The 17161-nt window shown below is 40.1% G+C and overlaps 1 protein-coding gene across 1 annotated transcript in view; it reads left to right on the top strand.

Annotated features, from left to right (window-relative positions):
- Nucleotides 1–17161, top strand: part of ASIP (agouti signaling protein) — a 206795-nt gene that overhangs the window by 302 nt on the left and 189332 nt on the right. The window contains exons 2-3 of the mRNA XM_060031035.1: nt 1908–1983; nt 2234–2355. The gene's annotated coding sequence lies outside the window, so the exon portion shown is untranslated. The remainder of the gene's footprint in view (nt 1–1907; nt 1984–2233; nt 2356–17161) is intronic.

Raw genomic sequence — 17161 nt, 5'->3', positions numbered from 1 at the left:
TGAACTTGGGAGGTCGGCTTCTCCCTGTAGACGGGAGAGGAGACGTCCCCTGAGGAGAAGCGGCCTGGCAGGAGGCATTCTGTCGGGAAACCTTGAAATCCTTGTTTGCGAAGTCTCTGCTTGAACGCTGCGGGTGCAGTTCCCCTTGAGGCATGATAATAGCAGTTACCCTTCAGGGGGCTTTCACTATTGTCAATGCCTTCCAGCCAAATACCACCGAGATCACCTGTCTAGTTGATCAAAGCTGGGCTTCGACTTCCCTGGTGGTCCAGTAGTTAAGAATCCGCCTGCCAATGCGGAGATACCGGTTAGAGCTCTGGTCCGGGAAGATCCCACATGCTGCAGAGCAGCTAACTCTGTGCACCACGAGTACTGAGCCTGTGCTCTAGAGCCCGCGAGCCACAACTACTGAAGCCCACGTGCCACAATTAACAAGCCCAGGCGCCTAGAGCCCCTACTCTGCAACAAGAGAAGCCACCGCAATGAGAAGCCCGCGCACCGCAATGAAGAGTAGCCCCCCCAGTCGCGGCAACTAGCGCAGCAACGAAGACACAACACAGCCATAAATTTTAAAAAAACCTGAGCTTATTGTCTCCTTGTAAGGAGGGGAGACACAGCATGAGGCACAGGGAGACATCTCAGGAAGAGGGTGCTGGAAAGAATTTATAGGGTTTGGGCTTGTGTTAGGTAGTTTGGAGGAGGGCTCCAGGAAGCGGGCCTTCTCTCTGGATTGGATGCTATTAGGAGGTGAAGGTAATTCTGTGATGGGGTATTTTAATCATTATTATCTAAAAAGGGAGAAGCACCCTCATGTTAGCCAGGATAGGGGGATATTTGGTCTTTTTGTTTGTTTTTCTTTTGTGGTTGGGACAGCATTCTTGTTTGTATTCAAACATGTTTATGGAGTGGTTTTGTTTTGTCTTATCCATCATGGTCACAGAGTGGCTTTGTCTGATGTTGGTGTTTTGTGAAATTGTTTATGTTCAGTAGGGCAGCACATCCTAGTTGATAACACCAGCCTAGCTCCCCATATTCAGGAGCTGCTTTTCTCCCTCTCACTGTGCTTCATATCACTTAGTGTATATTCCATGCTTTGGGCCTCAAAACAACTGTGTGAGACAATCCACAAATAGTTTGTACTCTCCATTGGATACTAGTCCCTAATGTAAGTGTGGTAGGTAAAATTAGGTCCCTGCCTCCAAGGAGCTTATAGCTCAGTGAGAGTGATCCAAGCCCAGGCAATCTGTATTCCTAAGGGGACTACACTGCCTCCTCAGTAATTTTCAGCTACTGATATCTGTGCATACCAGGATTTCTCAACAGCAGCACTCTCGACATTTTGGGCCAGATAATTCTTTGTTATTGGTGGCTGTTCTGTGCAGTGTAGGATGTTTAGCAGTATCCCTGGCCTCTATTCACTAGATGCCAGTGGCACCCTCTCCCTAATTGTGACAACCAAAAATGTCTCCAGCCATTACCAAATCACCCCTGGTCAAAAGCCACTGGTGAATACCATTTGTATCCTCCTGGTCTCTGAGACCTCCAAACAAATATTTGGAGCATGACAGTCCCCAAATCACTTTGAGTGGGGAGGCCTTGAAGAGGAGAGAAGGAAACAATGTGGCCTACGTTTTTGAAAAGCCCATCCAACTAGGAGAATGAAGACTGAGACAAAGAGAAGACAAGTGGGAAAAAACAAAGGTAGAAGAGAAATGATAGAGGCAGAGAGGAGCTCATAGGAAATCACCCTTAAGTTACTTAGTTCACGCTAACAAAGTTAGTTCACATTAATAAAGACAAAGCCTTAATGAGGCCTCGCTGTACTGCCACTCCCTGTTTGGGAAATGCTGGTCTGATTAGCAAATAGTGTTGAACACTTTTGTGAAACGATTTATTTTCTTTTACAGCATGGTACCAGATATGACCTCCCTGAACTGGTTGCTTGCAAGAGACTTTCTTCACAGATTTCAGGTTACCCTCAAGGTAGTTGTTTTCTTGGGAAAGCCAAGATTCCCTGGGGAGTTGGCAAAAGTCACAAAGCAATGGCAGCTAAGTGTTTCCAGGTTTTCCAAGAGATAGATTGTACTTAGATTAAGCTAATAAGAACATCAGCACAATAGTTATTTGTATTTTCCTAACCTGTTTCATCCAGGAATCTGTAAAACATATAGACATTTATTAATTTTCTTCTTATAATGGTGAGGGAAATCATTGACATTCTCCTATTTTATAGATACAGAAGCCAAATTATGGAGTCCACAAAAAGTAGTGAGAAATCCAGAACAGCCTCCTGGAATCTTCACTCTGGGCCATTCTTGATGCTCAGCACCACCCCAGATCTCCAGCTTCCTAGTAGTAAGCTACTGAATTTTATGTTTTCATAGGCTTTAAAATATTCCTTAGTCTCTTCACCTGACCCACAAAAACAGGCCTATAGAGGCTATGATTTTAAATAGTGACGGTACTTGAACTAGAACCCAGATCTCATGATATTAGTCCAGTACTCTGTCTACTTAAGCAAGCCCATACATTCTTGTAGGTGATGTTTAACTTAAAGAAAATATAATTAAGACAGAAATTCTAATGCACAGGGAAATCCAGACCTATTCAATCCTTTTCATTCATTTCATGGGGACTTTACGAGTTAGCTTTGATGAGTAAAAGAGAAAGTCACTGAGGTATTAATGAAAAGCATTTAGTAACTCTGAAATTAAATTTGTCTTTGGGTTGATGAGGTAGATGGGAGGTATAGTGAGCACTGCCCCCTTACCCAAAGAAGTCTTGAATAGTTTATCCTCCGAGAACTAAACCAACAGAAATGAATTCTTAATTATTTAATCATATATAGAAACGACTTATGAGATAATGTGTCAATGGGGAGATTTAGGAATCTAGTCTAATGGAAATACTGTCTCCAAATAATGTCATTATGTCAATGATTCTCAAATCCATTATTTCCAATCCAAATTTCTCCTCAGAATTCTAGCCTTACATGTCCAAGTGCCTATTTCTTTCCATTTGCTTGTCTCACAGAGATCTCAAAGTTATTGTGTTTATAACAGAACTCTGGGAATGTCCCACTGCAAATCTTCCTCATCTCAATTAACAAGGCACTGCTCTCTACCCAGTTGCTTAAGTCAGAAACTCAGGAGTTAACTCAGTTCCTTCCTTTTCCTCACTTTCTTCATCCAATTCATTATCAAGTCTTATTGATTCAATGTCCAAAATAAATCTCAAATCCAACCACTTTTTTCTCTACTGCCACTAGCCTGGTCCAGGCGATAGTCATCTCTTTCTTGGATACTGCAACAGTCTCCTCTTGCCCCTTTACTTCATAACACTTAACACAATTTGTTTAATTTATTGGTCCGTTTTTCTTACTTGTGATTTAATAATCTCACTTTACTACTAGAATGTATATAAAGTGCTTGAGGATAGGTACAAAATCTATCTTTTTTTTTTTGGCTGCATTGGGTCTTCGTTGCTGCATGTGGGCTTTCTCTAGTTGCGGTGAGCAGGGGCTACTCTTCATTGCAGTGTGCGGACTTCTCATTGCGGTGGCTTCTCTTGTTGTGGAGCACAGGCTCTAGGCACACGGGCTTCAGTAGTTGCAGCACGCGGGCTCAGTAGTTGTGGCTCGCAGGCTCTAGAGCGCAGGCTCAGTAGTTGTGGCACACGGGCTTAGTTGCTCCGCGGCATGTGGGATCTTCCCGGACCAGGGGTCGAACCTGTGTCCCCTGCATTGGCAGGCAGATTCTTAACCACTGTGCCACCAGGGAAGTCCTGTTATTTATTTTTAAGTGCGTATGTCCTTTCTTTCCAGCTAGATTATAAAATCCTTGAGGGCAATGACTATGTGTACTGTTGCCTCCTACAGTGTGTTAAGTCTAGTAGGATCTTGATGTAAATTGTGTTGTGATTTACAGGGTTACTTAGTGTCTTGGCATCTCTACAGAAGACTTCAAAACTCTTAAGGAAACCACAATGATATACCACCTCACACCAATTGGATGGCTATTAGGGAAAAAAAAAAAGAAAGAAAATGACAAGTGTTAACAAGGATGTGGAGAAATTGGTGTACTGTTAGTTGGAATGTAAAATAGTACAGCCACTGTGTATGGCTGTTCCCCAAAACAATATGGTGGTTCCTCAGGAAATTAAAAATAGTATTACCGTATGATACAGCAATTCCAATTCTGGGTATGTATCCAAAAAAATTGAAAGCTGAGTCTCAAAGAGATATTTGTATACCTATATGTATAGCAGCATTATTCACAATAGCCAACAGGTGCAAGCAACCCAAATGTCCATTGATAGATGAATGGATAAACAAAATGTGTTATATACATGTAATGGAATGTTATTCAGCCTTAAAAAGAAGGAAATTCTGACATGCTATAACATGGATGAAACTCGAGGACATTATGTTAAGTGAAATAAGCCAGTCACAAAAAGATAAATACTGTATGATCCCATTTATATGAAGTACTTAGGGTAGTCAAATTCATAGAAACAGAAAGTAGAATGGTGGTTGCCAGAGTCTGGGGGATGAGGGAGAATGGAGAATTGTTGTTTAATGGATATGGAGTTTTAGTTTTGCAGGATAAAAGGTGTTCTGGAGATTGGTTGCACAACGTGGTGAATGTACTTAGTTGTACACAAAAATGGTTAAGATGGTACATTTTTTTTTTTTTGTGGTACGTGGGCCTCTCACTGTTGTGGCCTCTCCCGTTGCGGACCACAGGCTCCAGACGCGCAGGCTCAGCAGCCATGGCTCACGGGCCCAGCCGTTCCGCGGCATGTGGGATCTTCCCAGACCGGGGCACGAACCCGTGTCCCCTGCATCAGCAGGCGGACTCTCAACCACTGCGCCACCAGGGAAGCCCAAGATGGTAAATTTTATGTTATGTGTATTTAACCAGAATTTTTTTTTCAAAAGACAACTGAATAGGGAATCAAAAGACCAAGGTTGGAGTTCCTTGTTCCTTGATGACTAATGAATCTTGAGCAAGTCACTTTTTCACTCATGCCTTGATTTCTTCATCTTTAAACAGGGTAATAAAACATTCCCAGCTTCTGGGTGTATGTAAGGATCAGAGAGAAAAAAAAAAAAACAAAAAATGAATAACTCTTAAGATAATATTTTTGAGTAGTAGTTCCAGTATTCCAGTGTCCCTGATCTCCTTTAATATTCATTACAAATTTTATGTCTTATTTCATAACAAAATATTCCTAAAGATGTCTTAGCGATAACCTGTTACCACTTCAAAGGATATATACGCTGAACTCTTTCAACTTGGGTTGCTCACCTTATAATTTGGTCCTGGGAAAACAGCAAATAAAAAGCCTTTATGAGGGCTATTGATGACCTAAGATCCTAATTACTAATGTGGTTTAGCATTAATTGAGCAAATACAAGTTTAGGATTCTCATGTGAACATAATAAAGCTGGTCCCAAATTAAGGGGATAAGAGGAAGAATGAACATCTGTTGAATACCTAATAACTGTTAGGCCCTATAACAGATGTGTTACATGCATTATCTCATTTAATCCTCACAACAGCGTTGTCAGGTTAATAGCATCATACTCGTTTTATAAACGGGGAAAACAAAGCTGAGAGGTTGTCACTTGCCCAGGATCACACAATGAATGACAGAGATGCAATCAAGTGCAGGTCTGTGTGACTCTAAAGCCCATACTCTTTCTACTGTTACACTGCCTCTCAAAATATATTTGACTATGCCTCTTGGTAATAGAGTTAATGGTAAATATTATATATTTGATATATATTCATACATTTATATCAATTATCTTACCTTAGTCATTACAAGTAAGATAGACTGTGGTAGGAACAATTATCACCACTTTATAGATGATGAAACAGATAGAAAATTTAACTTACCTAACGCCAACATCAACCAGCCAATAAATAATAATAACAGGACTTGAAAATAGGTACTGCAATTCTCAGACCCATGTGTTTTCCACATCAGCCTCATGAGAGCAGAATTTTATCTCTGAATTTTCTGGTTCTGACATTTTTTTATGGGAGCGAAAGAGTGAGCATCTTGAAAGTCCTTCAGTTCTCAGTATACATGGACAGATTAAACACGTCTTCATCCTTATTCTCTCCTCCATTCACTAAAATGATATTGAGTTAATATTTTTAATGTTATCAGTCCACAAGGACAAAGGGAATGAGAAAGATAACAGGGCTTCCCTGGTGGTGCAGTGGTTGAGAGTCCGCCTGCCGATGCAGAGGACATGGGTTCCCGCCCCGGTCCAGGAGGATCCCACATGCCGCGGAGCGGCTGGGCCCGTGAGCCATGGCCGCTGAGCCTGCGCGTCCGGAGCCTGTGGTCCGCAACAGGAAAGGCCACAACAGTGAGAGGCCCGCGTACTGCAAAAAAAAGAAAGATAACAGCAGATGAAGGATATCAACAACATTTTGGAAGATGGAAAGTTGAGCCAAGAAAATTGAGTTCCAAATACTGGGGAGGGGTATACTAATGAGAGGCAAGTAAGTTCATGTTGCAGAACACTAAAACATCAGGAATTGAAAGGAGCAGATACTGTAGCAGCAGAGATATGTGAGGGGCCAAAAGGAGAGGGATTGGCTGAAAGTCTATTTAAGAAGTTAAACTACCAGGCTCCTTCCTCATCCTGCTCAGTTAGGCAGCTATGCCTCTATGTCCCTGGTTTATTCTGTGAAAAATTGAATTAGAGAAGCTCCAGACTGAGGTACCAGGTACAGCTAAAGGTCATAGCTGAGGAGGCTGGGGTAGGAGGATACCACACTGAAAACAGAGATCAGATGAATATCTACATGCTGAATGATGAAACTCGCCCAGCCTTCTTGCTCTACTTCACTCCAGGGATGCTGACAGCAAGGCTTATATTCTCGAGGCAGGACAGCAGAGGATTAATTTTGGGAGAAACTTAAAATTGGATAACCCCAGAAGAAATATCTATAGATAATGATACTTGAGGGTCTCCCAACAAAACAAATAGGTCCCCACTTTATCAACCTGTGATGAAACCCACCACTGACAAACTCTTCCGCCTAACATAGACCTTCCAAATACCTTTGTAATGACTCACTCTTAAATATGAAGGGACAGCAAAGGATCACCAGATAGTTGAGATAAACCTTCACCAAGAAAGACAGCATCAAATAGAAATGGAAAACAGGCAATATAGAGAGCAGAAGAATATTTTTTTGAAAACAATAAGCATCCTCTGCCTCTGATAGTATAAAATAGTGCATCCATAAAGCAAAGACAAGTTGCTCCAAAAAAAAGGAGGAATCAGAGAATAATAGCTCTGGGAAATTTTTTTAATAGCAAAAACAAATAATAAAAGTATTAATGTATAAAATTGAGGAAATCTCCCAGAAAAATAGAACGAAAAGACAGACCTGAAAATAAAAGAGAAAAGATAATTAGAGAATGAATCCATAAGGTCCAATGTTAGGCTAACTGCAGTTTTAGAAATGGAGAAGAAATGAAGGGAAGAAAATTATCAAAGAAATCACAAGGTCTCTGATAACTGAAGGACACGAGTTTCCAGATTGGCAGAGCCTGCTGAGTGCCCAGCATAATGAAGGGGAAAAAACCAAAACCAAAAGAACTATAGGACATTATCATGAAATTTCTAAAGACAAGGGATAAAGAGAAGATCCAAAAATCTTGTTGATAGGAGGTGAAGAGGGAGCAGGGAAAGGGGAATGGATTATTCATAAAAGAGTAGGTAATAAGAATAGCATATTCCTTAACATTGACACTGGTGGTTAGAAGATGATGAAACAGTGCTTTCAAAATTCTGAGAGAAAATTATTTTCAACCTAGAATTCTATACTAAGTCATGTTATCAATCAAGTGTGAGGCACAATTAAAGATTCAAGGATCAAAAAAATTTACTAACCCTCAAGCTTTTCCTGGGACACTACTGGAGGATGTGCTCTACTGAAACAAGAATGACAAAGATAGAGGTTTTAGGAAAGAGGGGAATCAACCTAAGAAAGGTAAAAGGAAGTCCTAAGATGATAGCTCTACAGCAGACCTGTACAGTGAGGGGTAGTCCAGACTAAAGGGGAAGGAGTGCTCCTGGGGAGTATTTCCAGTAAAACTCTTAGTGTATGTGACATGTTTGGGTGTGCTGAAAATAGTTAAGGCATTTTTACATTTCTGTTAGAGAGTCTGGAACAGTTAGTGATAATGATACAGAAAATTTGGCAAACAAAAAACTGAGGCAATTATTAATTGCAAGACAAACAAAAAGTTACATAAGAAAGGAAATGTAATCATAATACAATCAATTGATCCAGAAGTAAACCACACTTTTAGAGTCATAATAAGGTTAATATGAAACATTGATTTAATTTAAATGTGATATAACAATATTGTGAGGCTGAAGGGAGGGAAAGCATAAAGTGTTGGATCTTTATCTTTTATATCAGGTACTGTTTAAAGTTTACAAATCAAAAAGAAAGCAGTAAAAATATTTAATTTAGAAAAATATTAGTAAATATGCAAAGAAAAAAAGCCAGTGAATGAGTCTGGGAGAGTATCTCAGGCTTTGGGGAGGCCACGGCTTTTTTTTTTTTTTTAAGTCTGTGCGTGTGTTAAAATATACTCCTGCTGTGTTTTGTTATGAGCCTTGTAGTTCCACATGACTTTTTTTAAACCACAAGACTTAAAGTATTTACATGTACTACCTTGATAAACGTTAAAAATATCAAACATAGAGAGAGAGAGCAAGAAAGAGAGAAAGAAAATCTTGTGTCTATCCAGACCTATGATATAAAATGACATTATGAATTTTCTTTATAGATAAGTCCTGGAAGAATACTAGAAAATAACACCACTAGATATTTCAGAGGAATAAAACCCTAACTATTTAGGCCATTTTTTTAAGTATCGCATTTAATTTGGGGTGTCAACAGTTGCTGCCTTCTTGCAAAATGAGAGAAATAAGGTGGGATACTAGAGCATTGCTATCCTCTGAGTTCTAATCAGTCTTACTGGCTGATTTTTTTAAATTGTGAAAACAAATGTCATCGATCTTCTGGAATCTCAAAAAGATGTTATCCTCAAAATTAATGTTGTGAGACTATCTCATATATGGAATTAGGAGACCTAGGTTTAAATCCCCTATCTATGACTTACTGGCTCTGTCACCTTAGGTATATTATTGATTCTGGCCCTCCCGTTTCCTCTGCTTACTCCAGAAGCTAAATTGCAATGAAAAATGTTCAAGAAGAACTGCTTCATGCTAAATCCCTCTAGTAGTGAATATGCTCCAGTGTACTTATTAGGGATTATTCAGTCTCCTCTATTAAACTATAAGAACTTTAAAAGTACCAACTATATCTTTGCCTCTGAAATTTTCCACATCTTATTATTGCTGTTCTTTGCTTCTAATGGGCACCAAATCAATGTTGCCAGAGATTTACTGACCATATTGTGAGGAGAATGTTTGTCATTAAATGTTCCCATAATTCCTTGTTTAGAAAAGACAAAAAGTTCCATATGCTCCAGGAAGATTCTATTTTCATTGTTAAATTTAGGCTTAAGTTAGACGTAAACAGTAAAGTAAAAACAAAACAGTCTGTCTTCTTCCAAAGAAAGAGTTCCTTAATGATTTTTATATATGTAAATATATATAAATATATATATAATATATAATATATTTTTAAAAATTTTTGGCCATGCTGCACGGCATGTGGGATGGCATGTGGGATCTTAGTTCCCTGACCAGGGATCGAACCTGGGCCCCCTGCATTGGAAGTGCTGAGTGTTAACCACTGGGCCACCAGTGAAGTCCCATAATGATTTATATTTTTATAAAAAGGAAAGATTTTTTCCAAAACCCTGGAGTACCCCCAAAGATTTGGTAAACTTAACTGCTATTGTTACTGATATCTGTGTTCTTATGAGTATTAACAAAAGAATTTATGACACATCTAAACAAAATTATAGCATGAAATCTAGAGGAAGCCTGATGAAGGAGATATAAAGAGAGTTTTTATGATCTTGAAAAGTACAAACGGGACTTCCCTGGTGGCACGATGGTTAAGAATCTGCCTGCCAATGCAGGGGACACGGGTTTGATCCCTGGTCTGGGACAATCCCACATGCTGCGGAGTAGTTGTGGCGCACGGGCGCACTACGCCCGTGCGCCACAGCTACTGACCCTGCGCTCTAGAGCCCGCGAGCCACAACTACTGAGCCCACGAGCCACAATTACTAAAGCCCGCACTCTGCAACAAGAAAAGCCACCACAATGAGAAGCCCGTGCACCACAAAAAAGAGTAGCCCCCGCTTGCCGCAGCTAAAGAAAGCCTGCACAGCAACGGAGACCCAACACAGCCAAAAAAAAAAAAAGTACAGAGTAAGACTTAATTTGTTCAACAATACCTAGAATGTTAGAACTTAACTCACCTTTGGAAATTTAAAATACACTTTCAGAAAATAAAAATTAAATTAAAATGCCCACTACATAGTGGACCTTAAATTTTTTTATTTTTATTTTTTTTTTTTGACGGTACGCGGGCCTCTCACTGTTGTGGCCTCTCCCATTGCGGAGCACAGGCTCCAGACGCGCAGGCCCAGCAGCCATGGCTCACAGGCCCAGCCGCTCTGCGGCACGTGGGATCTTCCCAGACCGGGGCACGAACCCACGTCCCCTGCATTGGCAGGCGGACTCTCAACCACTGCACCACCAGGGAAGCCCTTGGACCTTAAATTTTTAAAAGTAACCATTTCATATATTTGAGAACAGTATAATTTTTCAATTAAGGCTATATTATTATAGCTAATATTTAGTGAATGCTTCCTTTTGAACACTCCTCTAAGCTCCTTAATATATTATCTTGTTTTCCTAACCCTGTGAAATAGGTACTGTAATTATCCCCATTTTACAAATAAGAAAGTGGGCTCAGAGATTAACTAAATATCATCTTCCAGATGCTATCTGATCAGTTCCCAGATATTATACCTTCTTTAAATATGACAACTTTCCCCCCTTTTATTTATTTATTTATTTTTAAATTTTTGGCTGCGTTGGGTCTTTGTTGCTACATGCAGGCTTTCTCTAGTTGCAGCGAGCATGGGCTACTCTTCGTTGCAGTGTGCGGGCTTCTCATTGCAGTTGCTTCTATTTTTGCGGAGCATGGGTTCTAGGTGCGCAGGCTGCAGTAGTTGTGGCATGCGAGCTCAGTAGTTGTGGTTCGTGGGCTCTAGAGCGCAGGCTCAGTAGTTGTGGCCCATGGGCTTCATTGCTCCGTGGCATGTGGGATCTTCCCGGACCAGGGCTCGAACCTGTGTCCCCTGCATTGGGAGGCGGATTCTCAACCACTGTGCCACCAGGGAAGCCCCCTAAAGTTGGGTTCCTTTGAAATGACCCAAGGCTCTCTTAATATCTTCCTTCCTAAATTGTACTCCAATTCCCTTTTTTTTTTTTGCAGTACGCGGGCCTGTCACTGCTGTGGCCTCTCCCGTTGTGGAGCACAGGCTCCGGATGCACAGGCTCAGCGGCCATGGCTCACGGGCCCAGCTGCTCTGCGGCATGTGGGATCTTCCCAGACCGGGGCACGAACCCACGTCCCCTGCATTGGCAGGCGGACTCTCAACCACTGCGCCACCAGGGAAGCCCTCCAATTCCCTTTTGATGGTGTTAAACTCATTCCAGTTTAAGATTGTTCTTGGTGTAGCCACATGACCTGGTAGCTTTTATTATCCTCCCACATGTATAATCGCTTGTTAGCCTCTTTATTTCTAGCTTCCTCTAAGTATTTCTTCTCAGGTTCTTGGTTTCCCAACATACAGTGTTACTTCTCTACTGTTAGATAACTTTTTTTTTTTTTTTTGGTGGCGCTGCATGGCTTGCAGCTTCTTAGTTCCCCGACCAGGGATGGAACCCGTACCTCCTGCGGTGCAGGCCCAGAGTCCTAACCACTGGACCACCAGGGAAGTCCCTAAATAACTCTTTTAAACAAACAAAAAAATACCTTTAAATAGCCTTATTCTTTCTGAGAAATCTCTTTTCCTTCCCCAAGGTCCCTTCCACCCAATAACCTCAGTATAAAATAGTCTCTTTCTCTGCTGAAACTTTGTAGTACTTCACTTATGCCTGCTTTCTTGATGTTATTTGTCATGTTCTCTCTAGCATTAGAGTTGTCTGTATTCCTTTACTGTTTGCTAGAATCTAAACCTCATGGGACAAGAGCCATATTTTACACATTTTTGTATTCCTTTGTATTCCTTGCACATAATAAATGTTTAGTGGGTGTTGTTGAATGAATGAATAGGCAAATGAATAAATGGAGTCCTATCTAGTGGTGTGTTAAGAGTTGCTCTTACTAGATTCTGAATGCTAATTGTTAAATTTTCAGGAATTTTGCTAGTAGGCTGTTAAACTATTGGTAGCTTGAAAACTGACCATGGTAGAAGTATTCCCACCAATGTTTTGTTGCACAACACAACAAAGTTTTTTTTTCCACCAGAGAGCCAGTTATTATTAAACAGTTATGTATTTATCAAACATTTACCAGCACACCACTGGTCCTATTCTTCCATAATAGAAAGCTGTATATACCTCTTTGTGTTAATATTAAAAAGCTGAAGAGTTTCTAAGCCATCTTTTCTAATCTCAACATTTTACAGATAAAGAAATTGAGATCCAGAGAAGTGAAGTGGTTTGTATATGTCATACATCTAGATAGTAGCAAAGCAGAAACTGGATTCCAGCTCTTCATTCTTCTGGTCATTTCTTCTTTTTATGCCACCACATTGACTTCATTTCTATGTTGTTTTACTGTTGCTTTGTTCCTTGGTATAACTTCAGATAAGGCCGTAAGTATAGTTCCACACATAGTAATTAAGAGGCATCAGTGAACAGAACACAGCTTTCTCTACTCTTTGTTCCTTTTGCAAACAGATTTAACACATTTGTTTTTGGAGAAAGAGCAGATTTTGTTCCTGAGTTTTATGGGCTGAGAAAAAAAGTTTTGCGTTTAATGTTTCTTTATTGTTTAGTTAAAAAATTTTTATTGAATAAAAGAGACTGCGTTTCATAAAAGTACATTATATGACACTTAGAAATGTGTTTGTAAACTTTTATTGCACACTCCCCGAGAATGACTGAAAGCCAGGCAGCAACAATTTTGTCTCTTCCACAGTGGCATGGCTGCCCAGTAATACCTTCTTCACTGACCTGCCTTGTTTTCTAAAATTCTCACCATTAGTTTGACAATATGGGATCAAGGTATTTGTTAAAATGCACAAATGTTACCTCGGAAGAAAAGAGCAAAAAGCCATTTTTAGAACACTAGAGGAATAAAAATAGGACAGATATTTTGTGATTTTGAAGGGATAAGGGTGATAAAGAGAGACCCAAGATAGTGTAGGAATTTCCAGTAGGATAGATAGGACAAGCTTATCTTTGGTGATTTGTCACAACTTAGAACCCGTGGGGACTTCCCTGGCGGTCCAGTGGTTGGGACTCCACCCTTCCATTGCAGGGTTCAACCCCTGGCCGGGGAACTAAGATCCCCATATGCTGCATGGCACAGCCAAAAAAACAAAAAGTTTGAAAAAAAAAAAAAAAAGAACCCATGACAGCCAGAGGATAGCATGAGAATATTGGTCATAATCAGTGGATTTATTGGAGACTTCAGTGAGATCTTGGAAATATGGTTAACTTCTGAGAACAGAACTAGTAAGAAACAACCTGGGCTTGTCAGACCTCTCTTGGAGTATTATCATTAGAAAATTTGTAGACAAACTGGAACACTTTCCAGGGAGAAGATTGTGACAGAAAAATCCACCTTCAGTAAATATTTATGTTCCAGCACTGTTCTGTACATTGGGATACCATCAGTGAACAAAACAAAGATCCCTGCCCTTGTTTCTGTTTGTTTGGTTGGTTTTTTGTTTGTTTGGCCCCACTGTGTGGCATGCGGGATCTTAGTTCCCTGACCAGGGATTGAACCCATGGCCCTTGCAGTGGAAGCATAGAATCCTAACCACTGGATCGCCAGGGAATTCCCCTCCCTACCCTTAGGGAACTTAAATTTTTGTAAGGCTAGACAGACAATAAACAAAATGAATACTGACTACAGTTTGTTAGAAGGTGAAAAGTGCTTTTGATAAAAAGAAAAAAATAGACAAGGCAAAGTGAATCATGTCAAGAATATCAGGAAAAGTTGAAGGATGATAGTTCTGTTCCTTCTATGAAGTATGTATAATAATATTTACCATTGCTATAAATATTGAATATGGTTCTATTTGTTAAGTACTTTGTACTATGCCTAACATACTTGACAGTAGACAATAAAAGCTCTGCTCCACATCATCTTTACTCCAGGATCCAGTTCTTCTATCTGAAGTATTGTCTGTTTTATGGAAGAGGGAAAAAAAGCAGGCAAACCACTCACTGGCTCTTAAAGCTTCTGCCCAGAAGTCACACATCACCAATTTTATTAGACCAGGTCACATGGTGTGATGGTTTTCAGAATATGTCCACAAATTCTTTGACACTCCTCCCTTCAGAAAGTGGAGTCTAATTCCTCTGCCCTTGAGTGTGAGCTGGACTTAGTTTCTTGCTTCTCACAAATACATGATGACAGAAGTGATGATGTGTGACTTCCAAGACAGGGTCATAAAAAGCATTGCAGGGGCTTCCCTGGTGGTGCAGTGGTTGAGAGTCCGCCTGCCGATGCAGGGGACGCGGGTTCATGCCCCGGTCCGGGAAGATCCCACATGCCGCGGAGCGGCTGGGCCCGTGAGCCATGGCCGCTGAGCCTGCGCGTCCGGAGCCTATGCTCCGCAACGGGAGAGGCCACGGCAGTAAGAGGCCCACGTACTGCAAAAAAAACCCAAACAAACAAACAAACAAACAAAAAAAAAGCATTGCAGCTTCTCTCTTGGTCTACTCACTCTGGAATAAGCCAGGTACCATGTCATGAGGACACTTAGGTAGCCAAATGGTTAGACCCATATGGTGAGGAACTTAAGCTCTTCACTAACAGCCAGTGAGGATCAGAGATCTCTTGCCAGTAGTCATGTGAATGAGCTCTCTTGGAAGAGGATCTTCCTGCTTCACTCAAGCTTTCAAATGTCTGCAGCCCCAGGAAACATCTTTTTTTTAAATTGAAGTATAATTGATTTACAATTTTGTATTAGTTTCAGGTGTACAACATAGTGATTCAATATTTTTATACATCACAAAATTATCACCACAATAAAGCTAATTTCCACATGTCACCAGCAAAGTTATTACAATATTATTAACTATATTCCCTATGCTCTACGTTACACCCCCAAGACTTGTTTACTTTATAACTGGAAGTTTGTACTTCTAAATCTACCTCACCTATTACACTCATTCCCCCCTTCACCTCCCCTCTGGCAACCACCAGTTTGTTCTCTGTATCTATGAGTCTATTTTTGTTTTGTTATATTTGTTCATTTGTTTTGTTTTTTAGATTACACAGGTAAGTGAAATCATGTGGTATTTGCCTTTCTCTGTATGGCTTATTTCATTTAGCATAATACTCTCTGGGCCCATCCATGTTGTCGTAAATGGCAAGATTACATTCTTTTTTATGGCTGAGTAATATTCCATTGTAGATAGATAAATAGATAAGTAGATATAGATTTTTAATTAATTAATTTATTTATTTATTTTTGGTTGCATTGGGTCTTCATTGCTGTGCACGGGCTTTCTCTAGTTGCAGTGAGCGGGGGCTACTCTTTGTTGTGGTGCGCAGGCTTCTCATTGTGGTGGCTTCTCTTGTTGCGGAGCACGGGCTCTGGGCACACAGGCTTCAGTAGCTGTGGCATACAAGGTCAGTAGTTGTGACTCGTGGGCTCTAGAGCACAGGCTCAGTAGTTGTGGCGCACAGGCTTAGTTGCTCCATGGCATGTGGGATCTTCCCGGACCAGGGCTCGAACCTGTATCCCCTGTGTTAGCAGGCAGATTCTTAACCACTGCACCACCAGGGAAGTTCCAGTAGATGTAGATTTTGAATCATTGTGTTTTCATTTTCATTTGTCTCCAGGTATTTTTAAATTTAAATTTTCCCTTTGATTTCTTCAATGACCCATTGATTGTTTAGTACCATGTTGTTTAGACTCCATCTGTTTGTGTTTATTCCAGTTTCTTCCTTGTAGTTGATTTCTGATCTCACACTATTGTGGTCAGAAAAGATGCTTGATATGATTTCAGTCTTCTTAAATTTATTGAGACTTGTTTTGTGGCCTGGCATGTGATCTATCCTGGAGAATGTTCCATGTGCACTTGAAAGAATGTGTACTCTGCTGCTTTTGGATGGAATGTTCTATATATAGCTATTAACTTCATCTGATCTAATATGTTATTTAAGGCCAGTGTTTCCTTATCGATTTTCTGTCTGGATGATCTGTCCATTGATGTATGTGGGGTGTCAAAGTCCCCTACTATTATTCTGTTACTGTCAATTTCTCCCTTTATGTCTGTTAATATTTTCTTTATGTATTTAGGTGCTCCTATGTTGGGTGCATATATTTTTATCATTATGTCTTCTTGTTGGATTGATCCTTTTATCATTGTGTAATGTCCTTCTTTATCTCTTGTTATGGTTTCTGTTTTAAAGTCTTTTATCTAATATAAGTATTTCTACCCCAGCTTTCCTTTTGTTTCTATTTGCATGGAATATATTTTTTCATCCCGTCACTTTTAGTCTGTGTGTCTTTAGATCTGAAGTGAAAGTCTTGTAGGCAGTATATATGTATATGTGTATGTGTGTGTGTGTGTGTGTGTGTGTGTGTGTGTATGTCTTGTTTTTGTATCCATTTAGCTGTTATGTGTCTTGTTGGAACGTTTAGCCCATTTACATTTAAAGTAATTATTGATGGGTGTGTACTTATTGCCATTTTGTTAATTGTTTTCTTGTTGTTTTATGGTTCTTTTTTGCTCCTTGCTTCTTCTTTTACTCTCTCCCCTTTAAGATTTGATGACTATCTTCAGTATAATGTGTGGATTCCTTTCTTTTTGTGTGTGTATCTATTATAGATTTTTAGTTTGTTGTTACCATGAAGTTCATATAACTAACTATAACTCCCTCTCTCCCTCTCTCTCTCTCTCTCTCTCTCTCTCTCTATATATATATATATATAT

This window comes from Delphinus delphis, chromosome 15 (genome assembly GCF_949987515.2).
Source record: "Delphinus delphis chromosome 15, mDelDel1.2, whole genome shotgun sequence".
NCBI classification, from domain to species: domain Eukaryota; kingdom Metazoa; phylum Chordata; class Mammalia; order Artiodactyla; family Delphinidae; genus Delphinus; species Delphinus delphis.
Note: the sequence above shows the minus strand (reverse complement) of the source record. Positions and strands in the feature narration are given on the sequence as shown.